Source organism: Triticum urartu, chromosome 5 (genome assembly GCF_003073215.2).
Source record: "Triticum urartu cultivar G1812 chromosome 5, Tu2.1, whole genome shotgun sequence".
Classification (NCBI taxonomy): Eukaryota; Viridiplantae; Streptophyta; class Magnoliopsida; order Poales; family Poaceae; genus Triticum; species Triticum urartu.
The window spans coordinates 236,251,227-236,275,465 of record NC_053026.1 but is presented as its reverse complement, the minus strand read 5'-3'; positions in this window follow the sequence as shown (position 1 = coordinate 236,275,465).

Genomic DNA, 24,239 nt, shown 5'->3' with positions numbered 1-24,239 from the left:
ATGGCTAACTAAACATGATAGAATGACATACTTCAAAATATGATGACTATGTAAACAGGATGACATGATATAAGTATACGATGTGTCTATTAAAGTGGTTGGCATGCCATAAATCACAAACATGTCGTCCATGGAAACATGATGACATGCTATAATTCACGGATAGAATGACATAATTCAAAATATGATGACTATGTAAACAGGATGAGATGATATAAATATATTTTGTCTTTATAAAATGGGTTGACATGCCATAATTCAGATACATTGTGATAGCTTGGCTTAATACAGATGATAGACTACTCATATCAATAAGAATTTCCTTCTTTTCCCGGAGCCCATTCGTACAGAACTCCAAAGTTAAGCGTGCTCAGCTTGGAGTAGTTTCTGGATGGGTGACCGACTGGGAAGTTGTTCTCGGGTGCGCACGAGTGAGGACAAAGTGTGCAGAAAAGACTAGTATTGATCTGTGGGGCCAGTCTAGATCCTGCCAAGAGTAACGACCTTCGGCGGGTGTGTCCGGGGCATTACAAGTTGGTATTAGAGCCGACCCTCGCGGTTAGACGGATGTTTGCGGACAGGTGCGCTGTCATGTTTTGCATGACGTTTGTGACCCGTCATGGCACACGACATGGCACATGTGCCGGATTGGAAGCACAGACGTATGTGCGAAGAGGGAACATTCCTGTGGCCCGACGAGGACGTCGGTTCCTCTGAGTGGGGATGTATGTGATAGCCTTCTTTTCCGGGAGCCCATTCGGACAAAACTCCAAAGTTAAGCGTGCTCAGCTTGGAGTAGTTTCGGGATGGGTGACCGACCGGAAAGTTGTTCCCGGGTGCGCACGAGTGAGGACAAAGTGTGCAGAAAAGACTAGTATTGATTTGTGGGGCCAGTCTAGATCCCGCCAGAAGTAACGACGACCGGCGGGTGTGTCCGGGGTGTTACATACATGCTGTCTATGTAAACATCATGGCATGATATAATTCAAATATATGATTTATATACTAACCAAGTGAGTAGAGGGCAATCATATATATGATGTGTCAACTAAGGAGATGGCATTCAATATTGTGTAGGTGATGTAAAAACTAAGCTTTGCAATACAACATATGTATGATATGAGTAATATAAGCCTGCCAAGTTTGAGCATACACCTCAGGGGGATAATAAGACTGGTCATCTGCCTCTGAATCCTCCTTTGAAGAGCTATCTGTAACCAGCAAGATATCTGCTTCAGCAGGTAGCATTGTCTGCTCTGAAGACCTTGTTTTCTCCATCACCAATTCAAATGGCTGATGCACAGGAAGAGCAGTTGAATATACAAACATTGTCGACAAATGCAATGAGAGATACAACAAAAGGACGTCATGATATAATTCACATATATGACGCTTGGCTAAAAAGCATGGCATTGCATAATTCACATATATAATGCCTTGCAACAAGATAGCATTGCATAATTCACATATATAATGTCTTGCAACAAGATGGCATTGCATAATTCACATATATGGTAATTAGACACTAAACAAGTGGCATTCACACAAAGCATGTCTAAACTAAGCAAATGACATAGCAATGCAAGATACCATACGCACGATATGAGCAACATAACCCTGCCAAGTTAGACCATGCACCTTGAGGGGGGGGGGAATAGGACTGGTCATCTGTCTCTGAATCCTCCTCCGAGGAGCTATCCATAACCAGCAAGACATGCACTTCGTCAGATAGCATTGTCTTCTCTGAAGACCTTGTTTCCACTCCAGATTTTTCCATGATCGTGGCAAATGGCTGATGCACAGGAAGAGTAATTGAATGTACTAAAATTGTTGACAAATGTAATACATAATAAAAATGATGGCATGATATAATTCACATATAAGATGAGTGGCTATCCAGGGTGGCATTGCAAAATTCACATATATGATGCCTGGCAAAACAAGATGGCATTGCATGATTCACATATACGATAAAGAAACTAAACACATGGCATTCACACAAACCATGTCTATACTAAGCAGATGACTTATTTGATGTATAAAGTAAGCAATGCAAGGCACCATATGCATGATATTACCAACATCAGCATGCCAAGTTAGAGCGAAGACCTCAGGGGTAAATAGGAGTGGTCTTCTCCTTCTGTATCCCCCTCAGAACAGTTATCTTCCTCTTGATTACAATTCAAAATGGGTGGAGGGGGTTGCCTTTGCACCCACCATGGAGCGACGTATGCATGAAATTTTATTGCCACGCAAGGCTCGTCTCTTTTGCTCTACATGTTCAGTTCCATTGTGTACAATAACTGACATGCATAGGAATAAAACATAGTGAGATTATGCAAGGAGGGTATGGACAAATCCAGAGTGATTCTAGAAAACTATGGATAGACCCAAAACCAATGATAGCAGGCAGATAATAGCTTTAGTTAAAATACAGATAATGGCTCCTTTAATATTTGTTTGCACCCAACATGAAACTCATAGTAGACACCCGATATGTAACCAGATAGTAGACAGATAGTACTGATTGCTGCCCCAATATGTACCCCACAACCATTTAAAAACTTAAGTTTCAGCATTAGTTTGGACCTGACTCAGAGTCTAATAGGTGACCACGACGATAAAGTAACATGTCATCATATTAAGCGATGCATAACGTAAGCAAACACGGAAGAATGCGACCTCTCTTGCGGACCCGTGTAGTCCTCAAGGTCATCTGCTTAGTTGATGATGGGAATGCAGTTGTCATGGTTGCCGGCGATGGGGAAGAAGAACTGAGGCGGTGAAAGACAGTCTGGAGAGTGGATCCCTGCTGTGGTGAACCCTTCCGTCGTTGGAGTGGCTGAGCTGGGGTGGAACACAGCACAGCAGGAGCGGGAAAAACCACACAAGGTTTTCTTTGAAACATATCTGTAATAGAAGTAATTGTGTAAGGGCTTGTTTGAATTTGAGGATTCTAACAATGCAGGGATAGGTAATACACATGAATAGTATAGGAATGCACGTGCAAAATAGAGAATTTAAAAACACAGGATTTCTGCCAATCTGGGTGTTTGGTTCACAAGAATTGGAAGATCACAGGATGGAAAGAAGCATAGTGAGATTAAGTCATCAAACCACAAGAAAATGTATGGTTATAATGCTATTATGCTACTATCTCTTAGTCTTGTGCTTCATGAATAGGAATTTGAAAAGGAGGACAGGTGGATATTAAAATTCTCACGGTTTTTCTTTCAAGGTGAGACTAAAGGAACAAATCCTATAGTTTTCCTTTGCTCCATTCCTTTGAATCAAATGCATGAATAGTAGTACTATAGGAAACTTTCCAATTCCTATGTTTTTCCTTCACTTTTCCTTTCAAGCATTGGCGATTCTTGTAGGCAGGTTTGATCAAGGAAAAGCCTACACTCAAAAAATGTTTTTGTGCTACTTCTATTACTTTGGACACAGGCCACTGCCCTACTAGCTCAACTCCCAGGCCCATCAACAAATGCACAGCTCAAACGTGCAAAGATAAATAATGATGGCGTTCAAGAGAGTCCATCACAGATAGCTAAGTTTCCTGGTACCTCACTTCTTGTCATATAGTAGGATAAAATAATCGTATTTCATGTTACTATGTGTGCTCAGTGGACAATATATATAACATGTAGAGTAAAAAAGAGATGCAACAAGTGTACAATCTCTTTGGAGAAGCCATGTCAACCTCCACCCCCTGAGCCGCTAGCCACCACCGGCCAAGCCGCCGCACCCCGCCGCTCGCGGCTGGCGGTGCGCTGCCCCGAAACCACTCCCCACCGCTGGTCCACAGCCGCCCCGACCATCCCTCTAGGCCCCCTGTCCCGAGCTTTTTCGCCGACGATCCCCACGCCACCGCCCCACCACCGCGGCGACCACCGCCCCACCCTGAACCCTAAGATATATTGTGGGGTACCTCTCCGACGAGCCGCCCTCCCCGCTACAGCTGGTTCTTCCTTAACTACGACAAGCCCCCCCACCCCTAAAAATCGACTGAACCAAAAGTCGATTCAGTGGACTGAAGCGTAGCTAAATTGGAGCAGCATCACAAGCAAGAGAAGGAGCGAGAGAAGTAGCGCGAGAAATAGAAATAGCAAGAGCAGACCAGGCAGGGGACCGAGAGCAAGAGCAGAGCAGCAGCACGAGCGAGAGCTAAAGAAGCAGCAGCTCCTACTGATGTGGATGTCGCTGCTAAGGGAGCAACACCGTGGAGGAAGTGGCCAGCAACACTGCTATGGATGGAGCCGCGCCATGTCGGCTCGGGACCGACCGCCGGCAGCACCATGAGATCAAATCAAGAAGAAAATGCGGCAATTAGTGTACAACCTCTTTGGTGGCGCCGATTAGGCCTCAACTTCATCCGAGGAAATGTGATGATACCGCTCTTCTGGGGGTGTAGGTGAAGACGACGGTGTGTGAATGGAGGTGGCGCGAAAGACGAGGGGAATGTGGGGGCAGCTCCTTGGAGGTGGAGGACGGGGTGGCTGGACCGGCGGGACGACGAGATCGACAACGGATCTTCATCCGGTACGGTGGATGAGGGACGTCGATGTGTTGTTGTGGATGACGTCGTCGGGGAAGAGACTCCGGTTGGGTGGCGGGCGGAGGAGGGTGTGGGGATTCGCGGGATTTCCTGGCCTCAATGTACGAATGGGTGGGCGGATGGGATGGGAGTGGGGAACCATGGCTTGGGGACGCCCTTGTCCGAAATGTGGGGTAAGTTATGAAAGTACCCCCACCGATTTGAGCTAGGCTGTTCTTTCGGTTCATGGGTATCACGGGCATTTCTCCTGTCGGGATTTCGCAGGAGGTGGGAGTTTTCGCGCGCATTGTAATTTTTGGATAGCAAGGCACGGGTTGAGATGGAGGGATTTGTCGGAGAACAACGAGACAAAGATATATCTTAAATATTTCAGGGTAACAAGGCGCAGGTTGAAGAGGCGGGACTTTCGCATCACGATAGATAGAGGCGCTAGCTTGAAACTTTGGCATAACAAGGCGCGGCTTGGAATTTCGGGAAAACAAGCTTAAAGTGTACCAAAAAAGACAATTCGCACCTCATCACTAGAGAGAGCTATGTTCCGTTTTACGATATTACTAGAAATGCATTCAAATACAACAAAAAAACTAAAAAAATCAGGACAACAGACATAACATGTACAGTAGCAAAACAATTTGCACTTCCCTCAACAATAAAAAAACAATGTGTGTTGTCTAGCATATGGACTAAATTTGAGTAAATTTTCCCTGTTTAATGGGATTGTACTCGGGTTAGTTATACAACCATCTAAATATTATCTTGACAACACATGACATGAATATAGGAGAAGTAAATTCCTATATAAATATGAACTACATGTACATACAATCTCAAATTCAAATACATTTATCCATTTTATGTTGAATTCGAATCATAGTACATGTATGCTCTAGCTAGATGTTCAGAATCTAAACCATGTATGATACTACGTACAATGTGTTTAACACACACAACACACACACAAACACCATTTAGACTAGTAAGGTACACATGCATTGCACGCATGAGATTTGGCAATCAAATTATGAATAAATAACACATTATAGCATGTAAGCTTTGAGTCATATATGCATGATGTAGATGTCCGTTTAATTCTTACACTTCATTTCATTCAAAACCATCTAGGTTTGATAAGAAAGCTAATCTATTTCAAGACTCATGGAATTGTGCGTTGTAAAGCATAAAGTAAAAAAAAATAATGGCAAATCATGTAGAAAAACATTTGGGAAATTCTAATACGGAAGATTCTAGAACAAAGAAGAAGTGCTTGTGTTTTGAGGTTTGTGTATTATGCTTAAGTTCAACCATGGAGTCTTCTAGATTGTACATGTGGCAAAATCTGGTGGAATCTAGATGATATCCAATGGCCAGTAGTGCTCGAATTTGCCATCTCTGCACCATCGGATTGGCTTCATCCAACGACCATCTTTCAAAGTTAAAGTTATCCGCACACCATATAAAAAATATAAAATATAATATAGGGGTATAGATATAGATATGTGATGCGAAAGCCACCCGTCATCTCCAATTAGAATAGTGTGTCCATACACGGATGCAATGTGCCCAAACGATGTCTGCCATCGGTATCTCAAATTCAAATCAGTCTGACCTTGTTCAATGTGTATACAGTACAACATGCTCATTTCCAAACCACACCGCGCATATCTCAGTTATATTCACGCATGCATGGGTTTCAAACATCATGATCTCTTATTCAAATATTTGAATTCAACTTTACATTGATTATGACCTCACCTAGTCTTTTACAACCACACAGTCGTCTTCTCTTTATAATTGTAACACTAACTTTCTCTCGTGCATGCATGCACACACACTACCAGTCGGCATTATCCATCGCACACATGCAATCTTTTTCTTCAGGTCGGTATTTGCTACCTCTTGAGCACTACGTTGGTTTTCCCTTGAAGAGGAAAGGGTGATGCAGCAAAGTAGCGTAAGTATTTCCCTTTGTTTTTGAGAACCAAGGTATCAATCCAGTAGGAGATCACGCTCAAGTCCCACACACCTACACAAACAAATAAGAACCTCGCAACCAACGCGATGAAGGGGGTGGTCAAGCCCTTCTCGGTCACTTACGAGAGTGAGATCTGATAGATATGATAAGATAATATTTTTGGTATTTTTATGATAAAGAGAAATAAAGATGCAAATTAAAATAACGGCAAAGAAAATAACTAAGTATTGGAAGATTAATATGATGGAAGATAGACCCGGGGGCCATAGGTTTCACTAGTGGCTTCTCTCAAGTGCATAAGTATTACGGTGGCTAAACGAATTACTGTCGAGCAATTGATAGAATTGATCATAGTTATGAGAGTATCTAGGTATGATCATGTAAATAGGCATCACGTCCGAGACAAGTAGACCGACTCCTGCCTGCATCTACTACTATTACTCCACACATCGACCCTATCCAGCATGCATCTAGAGTATTAAGTTCAAGAGAACAGAGTAGTGCTTTAAGGAAGATGACATGATGTAGAGGGATAAACTCATGCAATATGATATAAACCCCATATTTTTATCCTCGATGGCAACAATACAATACGTATTGGTTCCCTTTCTGTCACTGGGATCGAACACCGCAAGATTGAACCCAAAGCTAAGAACTTCTCCCATTGCAATAAAGATCAATCTAGTAGGCCAAACCAAACTAATAATTCAAAGAGACTTGCAAAGATAAACCAATCATACATCAAATAATTCAGAGAAGAATCAAATATTGTTCATAGATAATCTGGATCATAAACCCACAATTCATCGGATCTCGACAAACACACCGCAAAAGAAGATTACATCGAATAGATCTCCAAGAAAATCGAGGAGAACTTTGTATTGAGATCCAAAGAGAGAGAAGAAGTCATCTAGCTAATAACTATGGACCCGTAGGTTTGAATTAAACTACTCACACATCACCGGAGAGGCCATGGAGTTGATGTAGAGGCCCTCCGTGATCAATGCCCCCTCTGGTAGAGCTCCGGAAAAGGCCCCGAGATGGGATCTCTCGAGTACAGAAGGTTGCAACGGTGGAATTAGGTTTTTGTGGTGCTCCTGGATGTTTGGGGGGTACGTGAACTTATATAGGAGGAAGAAGTACGTCGGTGGAGCAACGGAGGGCCCACGAGGGTGGAGGGCGCGCCCAGGGGGGTAGGTGTGCCCCCCTGCCTCATGCCTTCCTCCCTTGTTTCTTGACGGCCACTCCAAGTCTCCTGGATCACGTTTGTTGAGAAAATCACCTTCCCGAAGGTTTCACTCCATTTGGACTCCATTTGATATTCCTTTTCTTCGAAACCCTAAAATAGGCAAAAAAAACAACAATTTGGGCTGGGCCTCCGATCAGTAGGTTAGTCCCAGAAATGATATAAAAGTGTAAAATAAATCCCATTAACATCCAAAATAGATAATATAATAGCATGGATCAATCAAAAATTATAGATACGTTGTAAACGTCTCAAGTATCCCCAAGCTTAATTCCTGCTAGTCCTCGAGTAGGTAAATGATAAAAGAAGAATTTTTGATGTGGAATGCTTTCTAACATATTTATCAATGTAATTTTTCTTTATTGTGGCATGAATGCTCAGATCCATAAGATTAAAGATAAAAGTTTAATATTGACATAAAAATAATAACACTTCAAGCATACTAACTAAGCAATCATGTCTTCTCAAAATAACATGGCCATAGAAAGTTATCCCTACCAAATCATATAGTCTGGCTATGCTCTATCTTCATCACACAAAATATTTAAATCATGCACAACCCCGATGACAAGCCAAGTAATTGTCTCATACTTTTAATGTTCTCAAACTTTTTCAATCTTCATGCAATATATGAGCGTGAGCCATGGATATAGCACTATGGTGGAACAGAATGGTGGTTGTGGAGAAGACAAAAAGGAGAATATAGTCTCACATCGACTAGGCATGTCAACGGGCTATGGAGATGCCCATTAATAGATATCAATGTGAGTGAGTAGGGCTTGCCATGCAACGGATGCACTAGAGCTATAAGTATATGAAAGCTCATCAAAAGAAACTAAGTGGGTGTGCATCCAACTTGCTTGCTCACGAGGACCTAGGGCATTTTGAGGACGCCCATCATTGGAATATACAAGCCATGTTCTATAATGAAAAATTCCCACTAGTATATGAAAATGATATCATAGGAGACTCTCTATATGAAGAACATGGTGCTACTTTGAAGCACAAGTCTGGAAAAAGGATAGTAACATTGTCTCTTCTCTCTTTTTCTCTCATTTTTTTTATTTGGGCCTTCTTTCTTCTTTTTTTGCCACTTTTTTTTCGTCCAGAGTCTCATCCTGACTTGTGGGGGAATTATAGTATCCATCATCCTTTTCTCACTTGGGACAATGCTCTAATAATGATGATCATCACACTTTATTTACTTACAACTCAAGAATTACAACTCAATACTTAGACCAAAATATGACTCTATGTGAGTGCCTCCGGCTATGTACCGGGATGTGCAATGATGCATGAGTGACGTGTCTGAAGAATTATGAACGGTGGCTTTGCCCCAAATACGATGTCAACTACATGATCATGCAAGCAATATGACAATGATGAAGCGTGTCATAAGAACGGAACGGTGGAAACTTGCATGGCAATATATCTCGGAATGGCTATGGAAATGCCAAAATAGGTAGGTATGGTGGCTGTTTTGAGGAAGGTATATGGTACCGGCGAAAGTTGCATGATACTAGAGAGGATAGCAATGGTGGAATGGTGAGAGTGCGTATAATCCACGGACTCAACATTAGTTATAAAGAACTCACATACTTATTGCAAAAATCCACAAGTTATCAAAGGAAAGTATTACGCGCATGCTCCTAGGGGGATATTGGTAGGAAAAGACCATCGCTCTTCCCCGACCGCCACTCATAAGGAAGACAATTAATAAATAAATCATGCTTTGACTTCATCACATAACGGTTCACCATACGTGCATGCTATGGGAATCACAAACTTTAGCACAAGTATTTCTCAAATTCACAACTACTCAACTAGTATGACTCTAATATTGTAACACCCCGGATGTATTTTACCTAATATGTACTCCAACTCTTGCCGTTTTCCGGCGCTAAGATATTTTATTTTCTCGGGTTCGGGGTTTTGTCTCTGTGTGTTGTTGTCATTGTCATGCATCTCATATCATGTCATCATGTGCATTGCATTTGCATACGTGTTCGTCTCATGCATCCGAGCATTTTCCCCGTTGTCCGTTTTGCATTCCGGCGCTCCGTTCTCCTCCGGTGGTCATTTCTACGTTTCTTTCATGTGTGGGGGTTAAACATTTCCGGATTGGACCGAGACTTGCCAAGCGGCCTTGGTTTACTACCGGTAGACCGCTTGTCAAGTTTCGTACCATTTGGACTTCGTTTGATGCTCCAACGGTTAACTAAGGGACCGAAAAGGCCTCGTGTGTGTTGCAGCCCAACACCACTCCAATTTGGCCCAAAACCCTCTCCATCATCTAGAGCACTCGATCACGATCGCGTGGCCGAAAACCGCACCTCATTTGGACACTCCTAGCTCCCTCTATGCCTATAAATAGCCCCCCTCCGAAATTCATGGGTCCTTCTTCCCCAAACCCTAAAAAAATAGTCTCTCGCCGTGCCAGACACGTCCGATCCCGCAACTAATCGCGAGCCGCCACGTGGCAGGCGCCGCCGCCAACTGCCGTTACCTGGAGAGCCCGCGTCCGACCCTCTGAGCCCGCGCGCAGCCCGCGTCTTCCTCCCTCGCCGCGCCAGAGAGCCCGCTCGCCGCTCTTCATCAACTCCGGCGGCCGGACCTCCTCGCCGCCCCTCGCCTCAACTCCGGCGGCCGGGGCGCCGCCCACGACCACGCTGGCGACCGCGCCGCGCGGCTCCGGCCAACCACAACTCCGGCCCCGGGCCTCCTCCGCCGGCATATCCGGCACCCCCAAGCCCTCTCCGGCCTCCTCCCCAACTCCGGCGACGTCTCCGGCGAGTTTTGCTACAGTGACTCCGGCGAGGTGCATCGGGAACCGTGCCAGATCCAGATCTGAGATCCCCTCCTTGGTTGACTTTTATCCCTAACCCTAATTATTTTGCTATGGTCATCGTGCCGTAAGTTTGCCTCCTCCGCCGGCATATCCGGCACCCCCAAGCCCTCTCCGGCCTCCTCCCCAACTCCGGCGACGTCTCCGGCGAGTTTTGCTACAGTGACTCCGGCGAGGTGCATCGGGAACCGTGCCAGATCCAGATCTGAGATCCCCTCCTTGGTTGACTTTTATCCCTAACCCTAATTATTTTGCTATGTTCATCGTGCCGTAAGTTTGCCTCCTCCGCCGGCATCTCCGGCACCCCCAAGCCCTCTCCGGCCTCCTCCCCAACTCCGGCGACGTCTCCGGCGAGTTTTGCTACAGTGACTCCGGCGAGGTGCATCGGGAACCGTGCCAGATCCAGATCAGAGATCCCCTCCTTGGTTGACTTTTATCCCTAACCCTAATTATTTTGCTATGTTCATCGTGCCGTAAGTTTGCATCCGTAGATCCGTTTGGGGCGTATAGCATATCAAAATGTTCACCTCAAAGAGAACATAATTTACCTCAGTGCATCATTTTCATTTGAGTTCATCTTGATGCCCGAAATGCTGTTGGAAGAGTGCTATTTGAGTTAGTTGTCAGATCTGCTGCTCCAAATAGCTATTTGTCATTTTTGCCATGATTATTGTGTGCATGATATGCCCCTGAGCTCTACATGAGTTTTGTTATATGCTTTGCCATCTTCCCAGAGGTGCCATCCATGTATTTTTGTGATGTGTGTGGTGACTAGCACAAGCTTGCAAAGTGGTGCATTCGTTAATGCTGATTTCAGGGACTTAGCAATTTCACTAAGTCCTTGGTTTGTTTTTATCAATAGGCCATATGTTCATGTTGTTTCCTAGTGATCCTTGACTCTTTTGAGGATGATCAGTAAGGATGATTTGTTAATCTTGTAGTGCTCTATCCATCCATTTCTTTGTGTGAAATTATGAAGCACCCTAGCTTGAGTCAATCAAGCTCTACTTTTGCTATTTCGTGAATCTGGGCAGATTGTCTACCTGTTAGCGATTTTGCCGACGATGTTGTAGTTGATCCGTGCATGCTATGTTGTTGTTCTTGCCATGTCTAGCTTATATAATGTGTATTCTTGATGGGTGTATGATTATATTGTCATGCCTTGTTCTGTAGTGAGTGCATCGAGCTCGTAAACATGCCTACTTGATATCTGATTTGCATGCTCCAGTTTTTCTCTAAGTCTGTAATCTGATTATGTTTTTGCCATGTTCACATGCTTGCAATTGTATTTTCTGATCCCTTTTGGCTCAAGGTCACTAAGGGACTTTTTTTAAGCTCTTTGAGTAGCTCCATGCCATGCCTTGCTTTGCCATGTTAAGGTCCTGCAGCATATAGTTTGCATGCTTCAAAGTGTGCTACCTGATCTGAAATTCCAGACAAGTGTTGATTTCACCAAGTCAGAAACCTGTTTACCAATTGCACTTTTGCCATGCTTGTTTGAACCTGTTAATGGATGAATTGGCCGTAGCTTAGTGTTCATCTTTTGTTAAGCATCATGAATGGATCCCTGCCATGTATTTTGTTGTCACGTTTGGGTGCTGTAGCATGTTCATCTTGTTGCATTTAGATGGCTACTTGCTGTTTATCGCAGACCGTTGGCATATTTGAATTTCTTGCCATTTCCAAACCGTGCATCCGATTCCGGCGTTTTTTATATCGATTTCAACCGAAATCACCTCACCTTGTCAAATCTTGCATATGCATCACATATCGCATCCCGCATAGCATACCATGTTTGCATCATGTTTGAGTTTTGCACGTGGTTGATTGTGTCCTTTTTGCTTGTTTGTCTTGTTTGGGTAGAGCCGGGAGACGAGTTCGCTAACGAGGAGCCCGTTGAGTTTGCTTTCGAGGATCCAGTCAACTCTGACAACTTTGCAGGCAAGATGATCATACCCTCGAAATCACTTCTATCTTTGCTTTGCTAGATGCTCGCTCTTTTGCTATGCCTATGTTATGATGTCTACCACTTTCTTATCATGCCTCCCAAATTGCCATGTCAAACCTCTAAGCCAGCATGTCCTAGCAAACCGTTGATTGGCTATGTTACCGCTTTGCTCAGCCCATCTTATAGCGTTTCTAGTTGCAGGTGAAGATTGGAGACAGTTCCTTGTTGGAACATTATTTTTCTTGTTGGGATATCATTATATTATCTTGTTATCTGAATGCATCTATATACTTGGTAAAGGGTGGAAGGCTCGGCCTTTTGCCTAGTGTTTTGTTCCACTCTTGCCGCCCTAGTTTCCGGCATATCAGTGTTATGTTCCCGGATTTTGCGTTCCTTACGCGGTTAGGTAATAATGGGAACCCCTTGATAGTTCACCTTGAATAAAACTCTTCCAGGAATGCCCAACCTTGGTTTTACCATTTGCCACCTAGCCTCTTTTTCCATTGGGTTTCCGGAGCCCAAGGGTCATCTTATTTAAACCCCCCCCGGGCCAGTGCTCCTCTGAGTGTTGGTCCACCTCGTCAGCCGCCGGTGGCCACCAGGGGCAACTCTGGGCTGGCCTACTGGAAGTTTAGACAATCTGAGTGTGCCCTAAGAACGCGATATGTGCAGCTCCTATCGGGATTTGTCGGCACATTCGGGCGGTGTTGCTGGATTTGTTTTAACTTGACGAAGTGTCTTGTAGAACTGGGATGCCGAGTCTGATCGGAATGTCTCGGGAGAAGGTATATCCTTCGTTGACCGTGATAGCTTGTCATAGGCTAAGTTGGGACTCCCCTGCAGGGATTTGAACTTTTGAAAGTCGTGCCCGCGGTTATGGGCAGATGGGAATTTGTTAATATCCGATTGTAGATAACTTGAACCTCAAATTAATTAAAATGAATCAACTGTGTGAGTTACCGTGATGGTCTCTTCTCGGCGGATTCCGGGAAGTGAACACGGTGTTGGAGTAATGTTTGCCGTAGTTGGCTCTCTAGTTATTCGTTTGTGCTTTGCCTTCTCTTCTCGCTCTCTTTTGCGAACAGGTTAGCCACCATATATGCTAGTCGCTTGCTGCAGCTCCACATATTACCTTGCCTTACCTATAAGCTTAAATAGTCTTGATCGCGCGGGTGCGAGATTGCTGAGTCCCTGTGGCTCACAGATTACTTCCAAACCAGATGCAGGGCCCGATGACTCCGTTCCTGATGATGCGCTTGAGCTCAAGTGGGAGTTCGACGAAGACTCACGCCGTTACTATGTGTCTTTCCCTGATGATCAGTAGTGGTGCCCAGTTGGGGCGATCGGGACCGTGTCGCATGTTGGGTTGATCTTTTATTTTGGCACCGTAGTCGGGCCATGAGTGATTAGATGATGTAATGCTATTTATGTACTTTGTTTGACGTGGCGAGTGTAAGCCAACTATGTACCTTCCCCTTTTATTATCTATTTACATGGTATGTTGTGAAGATTACCTTACTTGCGACATTGCTTTCAATGCGGTTATGCCTCTAAGTCATGCTTCGACACGTATGAGATATAGCCGCATCGAGGGCGTTACAAGTTGGTAATCAGAGCCTTCCCCGACCTTAGGAGCCCCCACTACTTGATCGTTTTTAGCAGCCGTTGTTGAGTCTAGAAAAATGTTTTGAGTCATTTAGGAATTATATATCGAAGAGTTTAGGAATTCTTTTTACTCCCCAGTCCCTTCATCGCTCTGGTAAGGCATCCTAACATAGAGTTTTGACTCTTCTCTTCTCAAATTTCACAAAAAAAATTAGGATCACGCGGGTATCTTGGAATCGTTCCGATGGATTTGTGATGAGAACATTGTTCTTGGTGCCTCCTGTCATTTAGGGGTTGTGGCGGTGTCCTGGGGAGTTGAGCTCCGAGGTGTTGTCGTCACAATTTTATCGTTGCAGTTCTGGAATACCTGAGTTCAGTTCGCTGACATCGAAAATCTCTTTTATGCAGTTGTTGTTGAGATAACCTCGACGCCACCCAGTACTGGGGCGGGAGTTCGGGAGTATTGCCATAACTTGTATAACGGATGCTTTTCGAAGGTTGAGGTAGATGGTTTCCGAAGTTTTTCTCGGTTATGTGTTGAAGGATGGATACAGCTGGATGTAGGATTTGCTAGATTTGGGTGAGATATTATGCTTCCCCTGTATCCCCAACACCTGATTGCGTAACCAGAAAGGTTCGGGAGTTTCATAGGTGGGAATTCTTGTAGCTCTAGCTCTTCTTCCACGGATATTCGGTTTGAGTTTGGGATTTCTTACCGAGTATTCGTTCTTGATCCGTACCTTGTTGATTTATTCCTCTACCTAAATTCTAAGTGGCTTCTCAATTTATGGATATGTGACCATTTCAAGTGGAATGCATTCGTTCTTATGTTCGGATGTGAAGACTATATGTTGCAATTTCATCCCGCTTGATTCAGCTTCAATTTTATCTGCAATGTGCTAACGGATGTCACCCTCTTCAGGATGGCACCCGCTAAGAGCAGCAATCAGAATCAGAATCAGGATCCGCCACCACCTCCACCTCCTCCGGAGGCATGGCAAGCTGTGATGGCCGCTACCAATGCAAACACGCAGTTGATCATGCAAATTCTTCAAGAGCGCAATCAAGCGAACCAAGGCAACCAAGGCAACAATCAGAATCACTTTGCTAAACTCAACCGTTCCTTACAAACCAGCCAAAGACCTTCAGCAATTGTGTTGAGGCAACTGATGCTGACGATTGGCTCATGGACTTGTGCAAGCATTTCGAGTGCAGTAACGTCAGGCCTGAGGACTTTGTCAAGTTCGCTTCCTTCCAACTCAAAGACCAAGATGCAGAATGGTTCCAGCAGTACAAAGATTCTAGAGGAGGCCATGTGATTACCTGGGATGAATTCCGTCAAGACTTCAAAGCTCATCATATTCCTCAGAGCGTGGTTGAAAGCAAGCATGAGGAATTCCGCAACCTGAAGCAAGGCTCTATGTCTGTCTATGACTACAACAATTTGTTTCAGAAGCTCACCCGCTTTGCTAAGCAGGACGTCCCTGACGAGAAGAGCATGATATACCAGTTCAGGGGTGGTCTTAGAGAAGAAATCCAGCTAGCTCTTGTTCTCTTTGAGCCCTTGAGGTACGATGAGTTCTACAACATGGAATTGAAGCAAGAGGCTGCTCAACTGAAGTGTGATGCTTCCAAGAAGCGAGTCAGAGATGCTACCCCTTCTTCATCTACTCAAGTGGCCAAGCAGCAGAAGTATTGGCTTCCTCCTCCTCCTCCGTTCCATCAGCCATATCAGCAGAAGAGCAAAGGTGGCAGTGGATCTTCCCACCCACCCAACCCTGGCTTTCAGAACAAGACTTTGCCTCAAGCTCCAAGATCGAGTGCTCCGTATCACCGTCTGCTTTCAGAGGTCACGTGGAACAAGTGCCAACAGAAGGGTCACTATGCCAACAAATGCTTCAATCAGAGGCGTCTCCCTCCTCCTCCTCCTGTGAGATCGGCAAGTACAGCTGTGGTCAAGCATAACCCCAAGTACGCCAAGGTCAACATGGTGAATGCATCTCGGGTAGAGGACTTGTAAGATATCATCATGGGTAACCTTCCTGTTAACAATGTTCCTGCTAAAGTTCTTTTTGACACTGGTGCATCGCATTGTTTCATCTCGAGACCTTTTGCATCTAAGCATGGGTGGTATTCTCAAGTTATGCATAAACCGTTAGCAGTTGTGTCTCCGGGTAGATGTTTGCTCGCAAACTACGAGATTCCGGATATTTCTATCATGATGGGTGATTTCAAGTTTCTGGCTTCTCCAATGATCCTTGCTAACTTGGATATTGATCTTATTCTCGGGATGGATTGGCTTTCTAAGCACAAGGCTCAGCTTGATTGTGCAGCCAGGCAGATTCAATTGACTCATTCGTCTGAGGATGTAATTGTCTTTGCTGCTCGAGATAATACAATCCGTCTATTTTCTCTCAATGAGAAGGGTGAACTAGATGCCATCTCGCAAATTCCAGTCGTTTGCGAATATCAAGACGTCTTTCCAGAAGAGCTTCCAGGAATGCCTCCACACCGGCCAGTTGAATTCGTCATCGATCTTGAGCCTGGCACGGAACCTATTTGCAAGCGTCCTTACAAGCTCGGACCTAAAGAGTTGAAGGAGCTGAAGAAACAACTCGATATTCAAGAGCAAATGGGTCTCATCCGACCTAGTTCCTCTCCGTGGGGTTGTGGAGTTCTTTCTGTGAAGAAGAAGGATGGAACGGACCGACTTTGTATTGACTACCATCCATTGAACAAGAAGACTATCAAATACCCACTTCCCAACATCAACGAGCTGTTCGAACAACTCAAAGGTGCCCAAGTATTCTCCGAGCTTGATCTCCGTATGGGTTATCACCAGATTCGAATCCGTGAGCAAGATATTCCCAAGACGGCTTTCAGGACAAGCTATGGTTCATATGAATACACTGTCATGTCTTTTGGCCTTGGCAACGCTCCTCCGACTTTCTCTCGCATGATGAACTTCATCTTCAATGCCTACACAAATGACTTTGTTTTGGTCTATCTCGACGACATTCTGGTCTTTTCAAAGAACAAGAAAGATCATGCCAAGCACTTGCGTTTGGTGCTCGATAAGCTCAGGGAACACCAGTTCTACGCCAAGTCCTCCAAGTGCGAATTTTGGCTCGATGAGGTTCTTTATCTTGGGCATATCATCTCTGCCAAGGGCATTGCGGTGAATCCTGAGAAGGTGTCTGCAATTGTGAATTGGGAACCACCTCAGAACGTGAAGCAACTCCGCAGCTTCCTCGGTCTCGCAAGCTACTGTAGAAGGTTCGTTGAGAACTTTTCAAAGATCGTGAAGCCTCTTTGAAACCTTCTCCAGAAGCATGTCAAGTACATTTGGTCTCCGGAATGTGATATCGCTTTCAACACTTTGAAAGAGAAATTGGTCACTGCTCCAGTTCTGACTCCTCTTGACGAATCCAAACCGTTCTAGGTATTCTGCGATGCCTCTCTTCAAGGTCTTGGTGTAGTGTTGATGGAAGAGAATAAAGTTTTGGCTTATACCTCTCGCCAGTTGAAGCCCAACGAGAAGAACTACCCCACTCATGACCTCGAGTTGGCGGCAGTTGTGCATGCTCTTTTGACTTGGAGACATCTCTTATTGGGAAGAAAAGTGGACATTTTCACTGACCACAAGAGTCTCAAGTACATCTTCACTCAGCCTAATCTCAACCTCAGGCAGACTCGATGGGTCGAAATGATTCAAGAGTATAATCCGAGTATCGAGTATACTCCAGGCAAGGCTAATGTGATTGCTGACGCTTTGAGCAGGAAGGCTTATTGTAATAGCCTGATTCTCAAGCCTTATCAACCCGAGCTTTGTGATGCTTTCCGCAAACTCAATCTGCAAGTTGTTCCTCAAGGTTTCCTTGCCAACCTTCAAGTCTCTCCTACCTTGGAAGACCAGATTTGCCAAGCTCAGCTTCTTGATGCTATGGTGAAGAAGGTGAAGATTGGGATTGCCAAGAGCCAACCCAAGTACAAGTGCTACTGCCTTGATGACGAGGATACTCTCTTCTTCGAGGATCGTATTGTTGTGCCCAAAGGTGATCTTCGTAAGGTTATCATGAACGAGGCTCACAATTCACTCCTCTCCATCCACCCTGGGAGCACGAAGATGTATCAGGACCTCAAGAAGGCTTATTGGTGGACTCGAATGAAGCGCGAGATTGCTCAGTTCATGAATGAGTGTGATGTCTGTAGAAGAGTGAAGGCAGAACACCAAAGGCTAGCTGGTCTCCTCCAACCTCTTGCCATTCCAGAATGGAAGTTCGACCACATTGAGATGGACTTCGTGACTGGGTTTCCAAAGTCCAAGCGTGGCAATGATGCTATATTCGTTGTCATCAACAAACTCACTAAAGTGGCTCACTTTCTGCCTATCAAAGAGTCAATCACTGCAGCTCAATTGGCGGAGCTGTATACCTCTCGGATTGTCTCGCTGCACGGTATCCCACAGGTGATCTCTTCATACCGTGGCAGCATCTTTACCTCCAAGTTTTGGGAGTCTTTTCAGAAGGCCATGGGCACCAACATCCGCTTTAGTACAGCTTTCCATCCTCAAACTAGCGGTCAAGTCGAGCGTGTCAACCAGATTCTTGAAGATATGCTCAGGGCTTGTGTGATCTCCTTCAGCATGAAGTGGAAGGATTGTCTTCCATATGCTGAATTTTCCTACAACAACAGTTTTCAAGCAAGTTCGGGAAAGGCCCCATTCGAAATTCTGTAAGGCAGGAAGTGCTGTACCCCTCTCAACTGGTCTGAAACCGGTGAACGTCAACTTCTGGGAAATGACTTAATCACAGAGGCAGAGGAGATGTGTAAAGTCATCAGAGAAAACCTCAAAGCAGCGTAATCGTGCCAGAAGAGCTACTATGATAGTAAGCACCGTGATTTGGCTTTCGAGATCGGAGATCATGTTTACCTCCGCGTCTCTCCTATGAAAGGTACTCATCGCTTCGGTATCAAAGGGAATCTTGCCCCTAGATACGTGGGACCTTTCAAGATCATCAGCAAGAGAGGTGATCTCGCCTATCAACTCGAGCTTCCTTCAAACTTGGCAAATGTGCATGACGTGTTCCATGTCTCTCAGCTCCTCAAGTGTTTCAAGACACCTGAACGCACCGTCAACTTCGAAGACATTGAGCTCCAAGAAGATCTCTCTTAGCGTGAGCACCCCGTTGCAATTCTTGAAGAGACTGAACGCAAGACTCGCAATAAGTCAATCAAATTCCTCAAAGTCAAGTGGTCACACCATTTCGACCGTGAAGCCACCTGGGAACGCGAGGATCACCTCCGTTCTGAGTACCCGGAATTCTTCCAGTCCTAGATCTCGGGACGAGATCCTTTCGTAGTGGTGGAGTGTCGTAACACCCCGGATGTATTTTACCTAATATGTACTCCAACTCTTGTCGTTTTCCGGCGCTAAGTTATTTTATTTTCTTGGGTTCGGGTTTTTGTCTCCGTGTGTTGTTGTCATTGTCATGCATCTCATATCATGTCATCATGTGCATTGCATTTGCATACGTGTTCGTTCATGCATCTGAGCATTTTCCCCGTTGTCCGTTTTGCATTCCGGTGCTTCGTTCTCCTCCGGTGGTCATTTCTACCTTTCTTTCATGTGTAGGGGTTAAACATTTCCGGATTGGACCGAGACTTGCCAAGCGGCCTTGGTTTACTACCGGTAGACCGCCTGTCAAGTTTTGTACCATTTGGACTTCGTTTGATGCTCCAACGGTTAACGGAGGGACCGAAAAGGCCTCGTGTGTGTTGTAGCCTAACACCCCTCCAATTTGGCCCAAAACCCACCAAAACCCTCTCCATCATCTAGAGCGTTCGATCACGATCGCGTGGCCGAAAACCGCACCTCATTTGGACACTCCTAGCTCCCTCTATGCCTATAAATATCCCCCCTCCGAAGTCCATGGGTCCTTCTTCCCCAAACCCTAAGAAAATCGTCTCTCGCCACGCCGGACACGTCCAGTCCGGCCGGACAGCGTCCGTCGCTGCCCGCAGCTAATTGCGAGCCACCACCCGCCGCGGCCCGGAGAGCCCGCGTCCGGCCCTTCGAGCCCGCGCGCCGCCCGCGTCTTCCTCCCTCGCCGCGTCGCGCCAGAGAGCCTGCTCGCCACCCTTCGTCAACTCCGGCGGCCGGACCTCCTCGCCGCCCCTAGCCTCAACTCCGGCGGCCGGGGCGCTGTCGGCGACCACGCCGCGCGGCTCCGGCCAACCCCAACTCCGACCCGGGCCTCCTCCGCCAGCAGATCCGGCAACCCCAAGCCCTCTCCGGCCTCCTCCCCAACTCCAGCGATGTCTCCAGCGAGTTTTGCTACAGTGACTCTGGCGAGGTGCATCTGGAACCGTGCCAGATCCAGATCTGAGATCCCTCCTCGGTTGACTTTTATCCCTAACCCTAATTATTTTGCTATGTTCATCGTGCCGTAACTTTGCATCCGTAGATCCGTTTTGGGCGTATAGCATATCAAAATGTTCGTCTCAGAGAGAACATCATTTTATCTCATTGCATCATTTTCATTTGAGTTCATCTTGATGCCCGAAATGCTATTGTAAGAGTGCTATTTGAGTTAGTTGTCAGATCTGCGGCTCCAAATAGCTATTTGTCATTTTTGCCATGATTATTGTGTGCATGATATGCCCCTGAGCTCTACATGAGTTTTGTTATATGCTTTGCCATCTTTCCAGAGGTGCCATCCATGTATTTTTGTGATGTGTGTGGTGACTAGCACAAGCTTGCAAAGTGGTGCATTCGTTAATGCTGATTTCAGGGACTTGGCAATTTCACTAAGTCCTTGGTTTGTTTTTATCAATATGCCATATGTTCATGTTGTTTCCTAGTGATCCTTGACTCTTTTGAGGATGATCAGTAATGATGATTTGTTAATCTTGTAGTGATCTATCCATCCATTTCTTTGTGTGAAATTATGGAGCACCCTAGCTTGAGTCAATCGAGCTCTACTTTTGCTATTTCGTGAATCTGGGCAGATTGTCTACCTGTTAGCCATTTTGCCGAGGATGTTGTAGTTGATCCGTGCATGCTATGTTGTTGTTCTTGCCATGTCTAGCTTATATAATGTGTATTCTTGATGGGTGTATGCTTATATTGTCATGCCTTGCTCTGTAGTGAGTGCATCGAGCTCGTAAACATGCCTACTTGATATCTGATTTGCATGCTCCAGTTTTTCTCTAAGTCTGTAATCTGATTATGTTTTTGCCATGTTCACATGCTTGCAATTGTATTTTCTGATCCCTTTTGGCTCAAGGTCACTAAGGGACTTTTGTTAAGCTCTTTGAGTAGCTCCATGCCATGCCTTGCTTTGCCATGTTAAGGTCCTGCAGCATATAGTTTGCATGCTTCAAAGTGTGCTACCTGATCTGAAATTCCAGACAAGTGTTGATTTCACCAAGTCTGAAACCTGTTTACCAATTGCACTTTTGCCATCCTTGTTTGAACCTGTTAATGGATGAATTGGCCGTAGCTCAGTGTTCATGTTTTGTTAAGCATCATGAATGGATCCCTGCCATGTATTTTTTTGTCATGTTTGGGTGCTGTAGCATGTTCATCTTGTTGCATTTAGATGGCTACTTGCTGTTTATCGCAGACCGTTGGCATATTTGAATTGCTTGCCATTTCCAAACCGTGCATCATTCCGGCGTTTTTTATATCGTTTCAACCGAAATCACCTCACCTTTCCAGTGGCATGCTTGGATTTCCATGTTGAGGCCAGGTTCATTCATCCCTTGTCAAATCTTGCATATGCATCACATATCGCATCCCGCATAGCATACCATGTTTGCATCATGTTTGAGTTTTGCACGTGGTTGATTGTGTCCTTTTTGCTTGTTTGTCTTGTTTGGGTAGAGCCGGGAGACGAGTTCGCTAACAAGGAGCCAGTTGAGTTTGCTTTCGAGGATCCAGTCAACTCTGACAACTTTGCAGGCAAGATGATCATACCCTCGAAATCACTTCTATCTTTGCTTTGCTAGATGCTCGCTCTTTTGCTATGCCTATGCTATGATGTCTACCACTTTCTTATCATGCCTCCCAAATTGCCATGTCAAACTTCTAACCCACCATGTCCTAGCAAACCGTTGATTGGCTATGTTACCGCTTTGCTCAGCCCATCTTATAGCGTTGCTAGTTGTAGGTGAAGATTGGAGACCGTTCCTTGTTGGAACATTATTTTTCTTGTTGGGATATCATTATATTATCTTGTTATCTTAATGCATCTATATACTTGGTAAAGGGTGGAAGGCTCGGCCTTTTGCCTAGTGTTTTGTTCCACTCTTGCCGCCCTAGTTTCCGGCATATCGGTGTTATGTTCCCGGATTTTGCGTTCCTTACGCGGTTGGGTACCCCTTGATAGTTCGCCTTGAATAAAACTCTTCCAGGAATGCCCAACCTTGGTTTTACCATTTGCCACCTAGCCTCTTTTTCCCTTGGGTTTCCGGAGCCCAAGGGTCATCTTATTTAAACCCCCCCGGGCCAGTGCTCCTCTGAGTGTTGGTCCACCTCGTCAGCCGCCGGTGGCCACCAGGGGCAACTCTGGGCTGGCCTACTGGAAGTTTAGACAATCTGAGTGTGCCCTAAGAACGCGATATGTGCAGCTCCAATCGGGATTTGTCGGCACATTCGGGCGGTGTTGCTGGATTTGTTTTAACTTGACGAAGTGTCTTGTAGAACCGGGATGCCGAGTCTGATCAGAATGTCTCGGGAGAAGGTATATCCTTCGTTGACCGTGATAGCTTGTCATGGGCTAAGTTGGGACTCCCTGCAGGGATTTGAACTTTCAAAAGCCGTGCCCGCGGTTATGGGCAGATAGGAATTTGTTAATGTTCAGTTGTAGATAACTTGAACCTTAAATTAATTAAAATGAATCAACTGTGTGAGTAACCGTGATGGTCTCTTCTCGGCGGAGTCCGGGAAGTGAACACGGTGTTGGAGTAATGTTTGCCGTAGTTGGCTCTCTAGTTATTCGTTCGTGCTTTGCCTTCTCTTCTCGCTCTCTTTTGCGAATAGGTTAGCCACCATATATGCTAGTCGCTTGCTGCAGCTCCACATATTACCTTGCCTTACCTATAAGCTTAAATAGTCTTGATCGCCAGGGTGCGAGATTGCTGAGTCCCTGTGGCTCACAGATTACTTCCAAACAATATGCAGGGCCCGATGACTCCGTTCCAGATGATGCGCTTGAGCTCAAGTGGGAGTTCGACGAAGACTCACGCTATTACGATGTGTCTTTCCCTGATGATCAGTAGTGGTGCCCAGTTCGGGCGATCGGGACCGTGTCGCATGTTGGGTTGATCGTTTATTTTGGCACCGTAGTCGGGCCATGAGTGATTGGATGATGTAATGCTATTTATGTACTTTTTTGACGTGGCGAGTGTAAGCCAACTATGTGCCTTCCCCTTTTATTATCTATTTACATGGGATGTTGTGATGATTACCTTACTGGCGACATTGCTTTCAATGCGGTTATGCCTCTAAGTCGTGCTTCGACACGTATGAGATATAGCCGCATCGAGGGCGCTACAAATATCACCATCTCCATATCTCAAAACAATTATCAAGTATCAAACTTCTCATAGTATTCAATGCACTTATATGAAAGTTTTATTATTGCCATGTTGTTCTAAAGGACTCTCAAAATAATATAAGTGAAGCATGAGAGAACAATAGTTTCTATAAAACAAATCCACCACCATGCTCTAAAAGATATAAGTGAAGCACTAGAGCAAAAACTATATAGCTCAAAAGATATAAGTGAAGCACATAGAGTATTCTAATAAATTTCAAATCATGTGAGTCTCTCTCAGAAAGTGTGTACAGCAAGGATGATTGTGGTAAACTAAAAATCAAGGACTCAAATCATTCAAGATGCTCCAATCAAAACACATATCATGTGGTGAATAAAAAAATAGCTCCAAGTAAAGTTACCGGTAGACGAAGACGAAAGAGGGGATGCCTTCCGGGGGATCCCCAAGCTTAGGCTTTTTCGTGTCCTTGGATTTTACCTTGGGGTGCCATGGGCATCC